This window comes from Polyergus mexicanus, unplaced genomic scaffold (genome assembly GCF_030449975.1).
Source record: "Polyergus mexicanus isolate NDT 795.1 unplaced genomic scaffold, iyPolMexi1.0 SCAF_26, whole genome shotgun sequence".
In the NCBI taxonomy this organism is placed as follows: domain Eukaryota; kingdom Metazoa; phylum Arthropoda; class Insecta; order Hymenoptera; family Formicidae; genus Polyergus; species Polyergus mexicanus.
The window spans coordinates 3439359-3452766 of NW_027223346.1; the positions used below are offsets into that span (position 1 = coordinate 3439359).

The 13408-nt window shown below is 38.0% G+C and overlaps 1 protein-coding gene across 5 annotated transcripts in view; it reads left to right on the forward strand.

Moving 5' to 3' along the window:
* Positions 1-13408, forward strand: part of LOC138943410 (uncharacterized) — a 333199-nt gene that overhangs the window by 122462 nt on the left and 197329 nt on the right. The window contains exon 1 of one of the 5 annotated variants that reach the window (XM_070314255.1): positions 1583-1636. The exons of 3 other annotated variants lie outside the window; for them this stretch is intronic. The gene's annotated coding sequence lies outside the window, so the exon portion shown is untranslated. Of the gene's footprint in view, positions 1-1582; positions 1637-4351; positions 4575-13408 lie in introns of those variants that run through there. One more of the 5 variants, XM_070314256.1, reaches the window with a different exon arrangement.

A 13408-nucleotide genomic window follows, 5' to 3' on the forward strand; every position in this document is an offset into this window, starting at 1 on the left:
GCTCGAATCAAAAAATAAAATACACTAGAATTTGTTGCTTTGAGACATTGATTAACGTTGACATGTCACCCTTAATTGGATTTCAGTAACATCCATAGTTTTAAAACTAACCAATCACCAATCAAGAATCGAATGACCGTGATTGGTCAATTTTACAACCATGAATATTATTAAACCTGACGTGTAAAATTAGTCGACTAACCGAACACATTTTTTTTTTTCTCTTAAATAAGAATATTTTAGTAGGAATGTTGATATGTGGTGTGTGAGCTGCTTTTCAGATATATTCCTCCTCGAATCTTACACATTCTATTCAACGATTACTCTCGTTGTATTATCGTTTCGCCATGAAAATTGATCGAGATTTTGTAATATAAGCTCTCTCTCTCTCTTTCTCTCGAGCCGCGCTTCTTTGTTTATATCTGAATGTTTACGACCAAATGTTTTTTGAACGCTTGTGTACCGAGACGTTCGGCGACGCGGTCCTCCCCTCTCCTCACCTACCCGTCCAGCCTAAATTTTTCGTAATCGCGTCAGTCTCTTCACACAAGCGCGAGTCTCAAGACGAATTACGGTCGCGCTCCGTGTTTCTCGCGTCTTTTTATCCGTCGAAAGTGAGATCCGCGTACGAACGAGTGTCGGGGGGGTCTTGTATCGAATAACAGGCGATTATCCGAGTGTAATATATTAACCCGTGTAATCGTGATTAAGGCATCTTTCGATATATATATACTCGCAAACGACAAGATTTTTCCCACGCATCTTTTATCTATCGAAAATGAATTTTGCATCCGAACGAATATTCGAAATATCCGAATCGAGAGTAATTTGTAGTTTTGATATATCGACTTTATAATACGATACAACGATCGATGAATACATTATTTAACATATTTTTAGGCGCTGAAATAATTTATTCGCTGTCGTATATAATAATATTGCGTTAAAATATAAGCGCGTCGCGTTCCACACGTTTCTGCTTTAATATTCTTTAATATTGTTTGCAAATGTAATCCTTTTTTCAGAGTTATATTCACAATTTCATAAATCGAGATCGCAAATGAGCGTCGCTCGAGCTAGTTTCATTTATCTCGCGCAGGATTCTTCGCGTACGGTTTATTTCTCGGAAGAGACGCGCTCGCTCCTTTTCCTGGAACGGATATTCGACGACGCGTTCCTCCCTCCCCATCTACTACTACTCAACCTGCCTAAATTTTCCGTAACCGTTACAGTAACCGTCGCGTTGCATTAGCTGCGAGATTGAAATATTCTTTCCGTATTTCTCGCCTTTTTTTATCCATCACAAGTTTATCCCGTGTATAAAGTGGATGTCGGGAGTATCGGGAATGTCTATTAGAATCACGGAAAATCGTCTCTGTCCATTTATTAATACGCGATTATATGTTCTTTCGTGTTTATAATCGGCATGGAAATAATTTTACCGCGTCATTGCATATGGCGGATTTTGGACTACGAGTGAAATAGTGATTATGAGAATAGTGATTATGCATGAGGGGACAAATTGATAGACTGTCTCGTCTCAATTTGAAGCGATGGGAGCAACCGGAAACGGAAGGGATCTCGCGATGACCAGATGCGGAAAGAAGTGAGACATGCAAGGGCGGTGCATCGGTCGGTCAGTAGAATTTATTATTAAACATTTAAATTTGTCAATATAATTTTTAGTTTATGGAAACAATAGTATTGAAAAATCGGGGTTTTGTTTTTTTATTAATGATTTATAGCTCATGTATAAATATTTAGAATTATAACTGACCATATTACCTTTGCCTTGATTATTTCTATTATTCGTCATTGATGATTATTAATGATTTCATAATTATAATCGTTGAGCGCATTAATTTTACTATTTTATTAGCATTCGAAATCATCATTAATACGATTACATTTTATTTAACTCTGATCACTCTGTAATCTTAACATCCTTAACGCGTCATTTTTAGAGAATGAAAATTATCAAACATGTGCATTAACGAAATTAACAATATGCATGTCAATTTATTTTTTAATTTATGGAAACGATGGTATTGAAAAATCGAGTTGTTTTTTGATTAATTATTTATGATCTGATAATCATATAAATATTTAGAATTAAAACTGACCATATTATCTTTGCCTTGATTATTTCTATTATTCATCATTGATGATTATTAATGATTTCGTAATTATAATCGTTGAGCGCATTAATTTTACTATTTTATTAGCATTCGAAATCATCATTAATACGATTACATTTTATTTAACTCTGATCACTCTGTAATCTTAACATCTTTAACGCGTCATTTTTAGAGAATGAAAATTATCAAACGAAATTAACAATATGCATGTCAATTTATTTTTTAATTTACGGAAACGATGATATTGAAAAATCGAGTTGTTTTTTGATTAATTATTTATGATCTGATAATCATATAAATATTTAGAATTAAAACTGACCATATTATCTTTGCCTTGATTATTTCTATTATTCCTCATTGATGATTATTAATGATTTCATAATTATAATCGTTGAGCGCATTAATTTTACTATTTTATTAGCATTCGAAATCATCATTAATACGATTACATTTTATTTAACTCTGATCACTCTGTAATCTTAACATATATCTTTAACGCGTCATTCTTAAAAAATGAAAATTATCCAACATGTACATTAACAAAATTAAGAATACGCAACAAATTCTAGTGTATTTTATTTTTTGATTCGAGCTTTATATATATTTTTTTTACTATGAGGGGGGCTGGCTTAATGTCAAGCTAGCACCCCCCACTTTGAATGTAAATACCTGCTAAACGGTTTGAGCAACAAAATTCGGACTACGGCAACTAATTAGCACATAATTAGCACTAAATTATTTGATGTATTTGACTTAATTTGGCGTTGGTGGGGGGGCTAACTTAATATGGGTCATTTAGCTGTTGGTACTCGTGGTTTCTCGCGGCATTTCAGACATTGATTAACGTTGACATGTCACCCTTAATTGGATTTCAGTAACATCCATAGTTTTAAAACTAACCAATCACCAATCAAGAATCGAATGACCGTGATTGGTCAATTTTACAACCATGAATATTATTAAACCTGACGTGTAAAATTAGTCGACTTACTGTCGACTAACCGAACACATTTTTTTTTTCTCTTAAATAAGAATATTTTATTAGGAATGTTCATATGTGGTGTGTGAGCTGCTTTTCAGATATATTCCTCCTGGAATCTTACACATTCTATTCAACGATTATTCTCGTTGTATTATCGTTTCGCCATGAAAATTGATCGAGATTTTGTAATATAAGCTCTCTCTCTCTCTCTCTTTCTCTCGAGCCGCGCTTCTTTGTTTATATCTGAATGTTTACGACCAAATGTTTTTTGAACGATTGTGTACCGAGACGTTCGGCGACGCGGTCCTCCCCTCTCCTCACCTACCCGTCCAGCCTAAATTTTTCGTAATCGCGTCAGTCTCTTCACACAAGCGCGAGTCTCAAGACGAATTACGGTCGCGCTCCGTGTTTCTCGCGTCTTTTTATCCGTCGAAAGTGAGATCCGCGTACGAACGAGTGTCGGGGGGGTCTTGTATCGAATAACAGGCGATTATCCGAGTGTAATATATTAACCCGTGTAATCGTGATTAAGGCATCTTTCGATATATATATACTCGCAAACGACAAGATTTTTCCCACGCATCTTTTATCTATCGAAAATGAATTTCGCATCCGAATATTCGAAATATCCGAATCGAGAGTAATTTGTAGTTTTGATATATCGACTTTATAATCCGATACAACGATCGATGCATACATTATTTAACATATTTTTAGGCGCTGAAATAATTTATTCGCTGTCGTATATAATAATATTGCGTTGAAAATATAAGCGCGTCGCATTCCACACGTTTCTGCTTTAATATTCTTTAATATTGTTTTCAAATGTAATCCTTTTTTCAGAGTTATATTCACAATTTCATAAATCGAGATCGCAAAAGAGCGTCGCTCGAGCTAGTTTGATTTATCTCGCGCAGGATTTTTCGCGTACGGTTTATTTCTTGGAAGAGACGCGCTCGCTCCTTTTCCTGGAACGGATATTCGACGACGCGTTCCCCCCTCCCCATCTACTACTACTCAACCTGCCTAAATTTTCCGTAACCGTTACAGTAACCGTCGCGTTGCATTAGCTGCGAGATTGAAATATTCTTTCCGTATTTCTCGCCTTTTTTTATCCATCACAAGTTTATCCCGTGTATAAAGTGGATGTCGTGAGTATCGGGAATGTCGATTAGAATCACGGAAAATCGTCTCTGTCCATTTATTAATACGCGATTATATGTTCTTTCGTGTTTATAATCGGCATGGAAATAATTTTACCGCGTCATTGCATATGGCGGATTTTGGACTCCGAGTGAAATAGTGATTATGAGAATAGTGATTATGCATGAGGGGACAAATTGATAGACTGTCTCGTCTCAATTTGAAGCGATGGGAGCAACCGGAAACGGAAGGGATCTCGCGATGACCAGATGCGGAAAGAAGTGAGACATGCAAGGGCGGTACATCGGTCGGTCAGTAGAATTTATTATTAAACATTTAAAATTGTCAATATAATTTTTAGTTTATAGAAACAATAGTATTGAAAAATCGGGGTTTTGTTTTTTTATTAATGATTTATTGCTCATGTATAAATATTTAGAATTATAACTGACCATATTATCTTTGCCTTGATTATTTCTATTATTCGTCATTGATGATTATTAATGATTTCATAATTATAATCGTTGAGGGCATTAATTTTACTATTTTATTAGCATTCGAAATCATCATTAATACGATTACATTTTATTTAACTCTGATCACTCTGTAATCTTAACATCCTTAACGCGTCATTTTTAGAGAATGAAAATTATCAAACATGTGCATTAACGAAATTAACAATATGCATGTCAATTTATTTTTTAATTTATGGAAACGATGGTATTGAAAAATCGAGTTGTTTTTTGATTAATTATTTATGATCTGATAATCATATAAATATTTAGAATTAAAACTGACCATATTATTTTTGCTTTGATTTTTTCTGTTATTCGTCATTAATGATTACTGATGATTTCATAATTATAATCGTTGAGCGCATTAATTTTACTATTTTATTAGCATTCGAAATCATCATTAATACGATTACATTTTATTTAACTCTGATCACTCTGTAATCTTAACATCCTTAACGCGTCATTTTTAGAGAATGAAAATTATCAAACATGTGCATTAACAAAATTAATCATATAAATATTTAGAATTAAAACTGACCATATTATTTTTACCTTGATTATTTCTGTTATTCGTCATTAATGATTACTGATGATTTCATAATTATAATCGTTGAGCGCATTAATTTTACTATTTTATTAGCATTCGAAGTCATTAATACGATTACATTTATTTAACTCTGATCACTCTGTAATCTTAACATATATCTTTAACGCGTTATTCTTAAAAAATGAAAATTATCCAACATGTACATTAACAAAATTAAGAATACGCAACAAATTCTAGTGTATTTTATTTTTTTATTCGAGCTTTATATATATTTTTTTCACTATGGGGGGGGCTGGCTTAATGTCAAGCTAGCACCCCCCACTTTGAATGTAAATTCCTGCTAAACGGTTTGAGCAACAAAATTCGGACTGCGGCAACTAATTAGCACATAATTAGCACTAAATTATTTTATGTATTTGATTTAATTTGGCGTTGGTGGGGGGGCTAACTTAATATGGGTTCTCGAGGATTGTACCGTAGGAATTAGTTTCGCGCGATGAGAGATTGTGGATTGAATAGTTAAGAAATTTTACGCGATAAATTATAGAGGAAGATCTGAAACTAAAGCGGTAAGTGAATTCGAGGGATTTTCACCCCGGCCATAAACTCACGTGTCTTTAGCGAGTTGGTATAGCCGGCAGGATTTCGTTGGATTCTGCGCCATTATTCGGACCCTTACAAATTGCTCGGCCAATAAATTATCTATAAAACGGCCAGACCGTCCGTTGCGCGAGATAACGGCGTATCTTTGCAGTTGTTATCGATGGCGATCGCCCGATTTATTATTACACGAGCGTGGACGGGGCTTTAGCGATGGTACGGCCAAAAAGCTCGCCGCGCGTGTACGCTCTTCTCATTCCGAACTATATCACGTACAGTATTGCCATTTTCCACGAGAATGCCTGCGATAGTCTCATGAGGCATAATTTGAAAAATCACCAGATATATTTCTTTGCCTCTATAAGATAGGACAAGTATATTATATTAAGTATTTAACATATAAAAAAAGAAAAAAGAAAAAAAGAAAGATTGAAAAAGTTCTCCTTCTTTCTTCCTCTTTCTTAGAATTCTTTTTCATTTAATATTCTTCTCGAGTATTGATCATAGAAAATAATCTTGTATAAGGAATATTAGACTTTATCACGTTTGACAGATTATTTTTATTGAACATTATATTGAAGAAAAAAATTGATACTATTCTCTCTATATTTCTCTCAGTATAAAAAAATTTTTAGATACCAATGATAGATGCTTAGGAGCGCTTTCGCCCTTATTTTATAAAATTTGAGTCGTTCAAAAATTTTATCGCGATACGATAATATATATATGTGACGTTCCTCATTCGTATACATATGCCCTTCGTCAATTCTTCGCGTTTCGCGTTAATGGGAGAATAAACAATTCTCGAAGCAACTGTATAACGGCGCGACGAAATGAGGACAGGAGGATTCCGGTCGTGTTCGACAGGAATTTATTATTAGCCGCCCGCGATCGCACGCCAACGGATGATACATACGCGGTGCTTTATCGGGTTCTGTTCGGGAAATACTTTCGGGGGGTGAGCGAGCGCGGTAATTCCATCCCCCCCCCCCCCCCCCCGTTCGCGCTTCGTAGACCATCGAATGGGTTGAAACGTACGCGAGAAGAGAAGAGGTGGACGCGTCCCCGGGAACCGGGGCGGAGGGCGGGGGGGAAGAGGGAGACGACGAAGGTCCGCTAATGTCTCGATACGTATGTTCTTCGTGTTCTTCGTTTCGCCGCTGGTATGCAGTACGACAACTCGGCGGAAGGAAGGTGTTCCTGCCGGGCGAGCACGAAGGGCGGTAGTCCCGATGGCGGGGGTGGATGGGGGGGGGAGGGGACTCTGATTTACCGAGGCAATCGCTCTTTATTTCTCTCCAGGCGGCCCTCCCGTCCACCCCAACCTCGATAGATATCGCCTTGTAATAGCTTTCCGTTACCTGAATATATCCACCCAGTGAAATTTATCAGATGAAATCGGTGGAATCTACGGAAGCAGAAGGCATCTTGTGCCAATGACGCTTAACGTTGTTGCGTCTTATATACCTGTACATATGTTATTACATGTTCTATTGTGATGTAACACATAGATATATCGCAACAGACGCTACGTTTCAGAGAGAGAGAGAGAGAGAGAGAGAGAGAGAGAATTTAGATATCATACAATACAATTATTTTCATACATACGATATGGTATACATAAAAATTGAGTCTCATATATAATTTATCATAGAGATATTTGACAATATACTTGTATCTATTTTTATATTTAGATATCCTTTTCATAAAGTCATGAAGAATTATATTGTATTTCTCAAATACTTTTCTTAATATCTCATATAATCTATGAATCAAATTCATTGTTTCTTTTAAGTAAAATTTTTACTTAAATAATATTACATAATTAATATAAATAATTACATAAATTAATTGACAGAATTTAAATTATGCTTTACACGCGTGTAATGGAAATATTATTTATAAATAAAATTTAAACAATGTAATCTGAAAAATATTCTTAATTTTCGAAAGCGACAGAGGAAAATAAATCCTCGATCCTTGTTAATTATATAGCAGATAGACTACTTGACTTCAATCCATCGTCGTCCGAGGGCAGCACGCTGCAGAATCCTGAATCCTTCGCTTTAAAGCTCCTTGTACCTGGATTAAAATCATTCTCTTCTCACATCAAGCATAGCTATACATTTTAATTTTTCTTTCTTTGTTATTACATTAGCGTCTTGCATTATTTTATGTTACGATAGAATCATTGTTTAGGACTTGTACGTTGCATTTTTTACACGGACATAATAGTCGTAATTTCCGGAAGGAGAAACCATACTACTTTATATCCGATATCAAGAATATTATCGTTCGAGTACAGCTACGATTAATGTCTCAATCACTAAAAATGGTAGAGAAAGAGCAGATCGAGACAAACGTAGCGCAGAGGAGAGAGGATGAGATTTCGAGTTATCGCTCGTGAATGGATTTATGGACTCTCCCGCGGCATCAAGAGCCAAAAGTCCGTTTCCCTTCGTCCCCTTTCCTTTTCCGTTCGGCTGCGGGGCAGCCCCCATTTCTTTCTTCCTGCACCCTGTCTGCTCGCCCGAGCATCGAGTCTCTCACGGATTCTCGATGCAGCCCAGATGCGGCCGCAGCTGCCATTGTTCCGGCGATCGTTATCCGAGCTCGCGGCTCCGAGCAAAAGTTACCACACTCTATCTGGAATCTCAATTAATGCCACCGCCCTTATCGCGAGATCATCCCCTTATTATCGACGAGCCGCCCCCGTTCTTACGCAGCTCCTGCGGAATTTATCGCTGCCCCTTCCCTCTTTCCCCTCCCCGCCCCCCTCCACCCCGCCATTCGTCGTCCCTCGGAGAGTGCTTGAAGAAGAAGCACGCACTTATGGAAAACCGAAATCAGTGATCCCGATAACGAGAACGATTCATCGATCGCGGAACGTGCTCGTTAGTTATATTTCGATTGGTCAGCTGTATTATCGTTTTTTCAGTTTAATATACGTATCGTTTGATTTTTTTTTTTTTTTTACTGCCACGTTATATCGACCAGAAATTTTCCAAGAAATTTAGAAAAATTTGTACGAAAATGTCGACTCGCGCTCGCTACGATCGACATAATTGTTTCTACTGAATCAAATAACCGTGATATAATAAAGCATGGTCTCTCGGCAAAAATTGGTATAATAATTATTCTATTCGTATGTCGTATTACGCGCAGCGGAAAGGGATCATTAATTTTTTTTCGCCATACCGATGAGTAAAACAAAAATGTGATGTGAATAGGAGGCGGAATTTCCGCGGGAATTTCGCTCCACGACAAAGCGACCGCGGCGTATTCGCGTCTGCCGGGTGTCGAACACGCAGCCCAGCGTTTCTCTGAATGAAACTAATAACTGAATAACTGATAAAAATCGCTGCCGGCTGTTCGGCTGTATTTTTCGCGGGGCGCGTTTTCGTGCTCACAATGACCAACGGGCCCGGTCTCCGGCGCTCGTTGTAGCGATTTCCTGCTTTTTAGCTGGCTCCGACATATTGCATTCGTTAGCCCGCTAGTTAACCCCCTTCAGCATTGCCGAAACTCGTCGAACCAGGGTTGAGCTGGTCAGTGCCGAATATTTACTCGTCCTCGAAATATCGCGCACATGGGGCGGCAGAAAAATAGCCACCGTTTCGATACTAACAAGCTTTGAATCACCGTGTACAGAGCTTTGCAAATTGGCATCGGATTTTGGAAAGTTATATGGGATTAAATTTTTCAGAACGATCTTTCCTCAACGATAACGTTATTATTTGCGTAATTTTTGATCTTAAAAGTTATCATTATAAAAATTGAGATTCTGTTAATTATATTTTTTATCTATCAAAATCTATCAATTTTTGTTAAAAATTTCCTTCGACTCCAAATTTTCGAAGCAAACTTTCTAGAGTATCGTGTATTTCGATGTGAGAGACACATACAATATTTGTTAATCTGCTGAAAAAAAAAAAAAATGCAAAATTTGCGCGTCCGGCAAAGCGCATACGTACAAGATACATGATAGGACGACTCTTTAGCGTTTATTCGCGCATGTTAATTTTACTCGTTCTACTAATTGCGAACGTGGTTCGTATCAAGTCCACGCGAGCTTCCATAAGCCTTGAAAAATAAATATCTCTCGCTACATCTCGTTATTACACAATTATATTTTCGCGTTGCATATTCGTTGCACGCGGTACCTTCCGCGGACCATGACGCAATCGTCAGCTGCACGTGGTCGGGAGCGGCAAGTTTCTCACATTTTTCACTTCGCGCCTTCCAACGGCACGCTCTCCAGATTCGTCAGAGTTGGCGTTGAGTTAAGTCGATGCAGCACGCTCGTAAAATTTCAGATAAACCCTATCCTTGCTTCTTTTTATATTTCCGCGTAGCATCAAATATTTTATGTCAACTCAATATGTGTCAAGTTAATAATGAAATAAGAAAATTAGAAAAAAATCAGCTGATAAATGATTGCTATTATTTATTGACTATTAGTATTTTAATTTTTATTGTTTAATGTATAATAATGTCACATTTTTAATTTATCGATGCACATATTTCAAGAATATTACGCACAGAAAGCCAAAAGCCTTTATTAGAATTACAAAAATTCGCAAACTAATTCTGTTAGATGCGCGACAGTCGTATAAGTTTCTTTCTCATAGATGTACGTCTTATGTGCGATATAGCCGACAAAATGAACGACCGAGAATCTGTGAGCGTTAATCTTGGGTCAAGCGCGCGGCAAACAATGGATAATGGAAGATGGCGAATTGCGCGCGCGTCTCTTCCCCATAACGCATCGTCGACCTTTCGACAAAATTTATATTCTCGTCGGTAGATAAGGCAAACTTGTGCGAAACGATTCGCGGCAGCCGAACGGAATCAACCCCCCGGTCGACGTATCTTCTCCCCATCTTTCGCGAAATGTTTACTCTACGGTATCGCGATATTTTGCTGAGTCCTCGGAAAAGGGATGATCTTCTACTAATCTGCGCTTCCGCGTCCACGTTTATTATATTGATCGATTGTTCGAACGAATCGTACACCGTACGCTTTTTAACGCCAATTAATCTGGCGTTAATGAATTTTCCTTATTTTTTTTTTACACTTATAAATAAAAATATAATTTCTCTAAAAGAAATTTAGAAGAAAGAGTAAATATAAGCTATGTTTAACTAATCGTTTAATTTCTATATTAATTAATGACTGGGGCTTTTGAGACAGAGATAGTTTTTTTTCTTGTTTTTCTGGATTTATTTTTATCATATTTTTAATTTTCTTTCGCTTTTAGAATTTATATATATATTTTTTTTTATTAAGTTCTATGTTTCTTAATATTACTGTTCCACTTGTACATTTAGTTAACCGTATGAGAATGCAAAGACCGTGATCTTCAAAGTTTATCTATATCGCGAAGGGGGTTAATTGATCAAGTCCCTTCGTCGCGTCCATATCTCTGACGAAGGGCTGACGTCACCTCGTCCGCAGCCCTGGCGATCCTGATTAGCATTAACGATTCATAGACCCGGGACTAACTAGGGTCGTCCTACGACCTATCGCCATCTTCACCGTCTCCTTCTCGTTCTCCTAGATCTCTACCTACCTACCACTAGTTATCACGCCTGCCAACAAGGAGGTTATCTTTCAAGTTCGGCGATTGACTCGATTTGCACAATGTTTGTCCGTTACGAACTATTAGTATGAGTTGTCTCGACCACAGCAACGCCATCGTTTATAAGAACGTTTTCTGCTGTCATTTGAGAGATGTAGTCTTTTTTATTAGAGAGGCTAATATAATATAATTTTAAAATAATATGTAATAGTTATAAGTCTGATTATATTTGGATTAATTGTTAAAACATCGCAAATATAGCTAAAAAAGAGTATCCGAAATAGGTAGAGAGAGAATGAGAAAGGGGTACCGAGTTCTTTGTCTTCGCGAGGGCAACATATCAAGCGATGCAATAGCGTGGCGGTTTTCGACGAGGGGCACGTTATTACAGAAGACTGGGGGTTCTCGAGGTCTTCCGATGTCCTGCAACGGTCAGCCGGATCTCTGGGGAGGTCCTTCGAATTTTCCAGTCGACGGAGGGAAGCTTGTCGGCCAAGTTGCATATTACCATTTCTCGATTCGACGTGCGAGAGGTCGGTGCGTGCGTGTGGACACGTCGCCACGCTCGCGCACTCCCGTGTCACTGCGTACACTCGGTGTTGGTCCCTTTGGCATTAGACAAGGGTATCGGGGATGTTCGGGGATGCTCGTTGTGATTGGTGTGGGTCGGACTGACCATTTGAATACACGGCACTGTAATCACGACCGTGCTCCCTCTCTCTTTCTAACTCACTTTCTCGCAGCCGTCCTCCCCGCAGGCCTGTGACACTCCTTGCCCGTCGCGTACAGTCATCGCACTTCCTCATCCCCCTCCTCCTCCTCCTCGTTCCTCTCCCTCCCGTCCTGACGCGCGTGGCTGTCCGGGGAATACCTCCAGATTACTACCACCGGTGAGCGTCCTCCCATTCGTTTCCATCGTCGCCTGACCAGTCCTCCTGGACGAGAACGGTATTGTGCCGAGTATCCAGATTGAAGTTAGGGAGATATATCGGCGGGGGATGTTCATTTCAGAAGCGACTCTCTCCATCTTTCGCCAAGTTTACTCGACTATAACGATTTCGTTAAAATTCTAATAATATATATTATTTCTATGCTCTAATAAAAGATAAACTTGAACGATTTTTGGTATTTAGAAAAATCTGAAGCGCTCTTTTTTTTTTGCGCTTTTATACTTTCGAAATGTCATGCTGATGACAAATTGTGATTACGTTTAAAAAATATCTTTCAAATTTTTACTTATAGACGAACGACGCGCGTTCGTCCTATCGTTACGCCGATAATCGAGTATGCGTAGGACACTTTCGCGTGCCCTAGGAGGGAAATTATCCAGGAGACGTCTCGTCGGATTTCTCTCGTTACCGCCTCGTTCCGGACGTGAAAACGCTCGCGTAACCAGTTCCGCATTTGCATGTTCACCGCTCGGAGGCAGAGATGGGTTGGCTGGTGGCGCGGATGCTGCGAGCCAGCACTATCGCCGTCGTCAAAAAGCGTCTCACATCCATTTTAATGAATCCTTCTCGAGGATAAAGGGAAACGGGAAAGAGAGTACGAGGGATACATGTAGAGAGATACGAGACAATGCAATTTTTATTGATAATATTCCGAGGTCATCTTTATCTTCAATAGAAGCATATACAAATTACGTGATGTAATATCTTAGAACGAAACAGAGAGCTAATGTTGGTACGCAAGTCGTAAACTAATATATATATATATATATATATATATCTGTTTTTTTAATTTTTGAAATGTTTGTTTTTATTTATGTTTTTAGTTTTAAAATATTAATGTATATCTAAGCAATATTTTATGACAATATTCTTTTATATTGTCGTGTCGTGTAAAGAAAGAAAGTAGATATGCAAGCCGCATAAAAATGAGAAAGTAAGTGCGGGAAGAGAA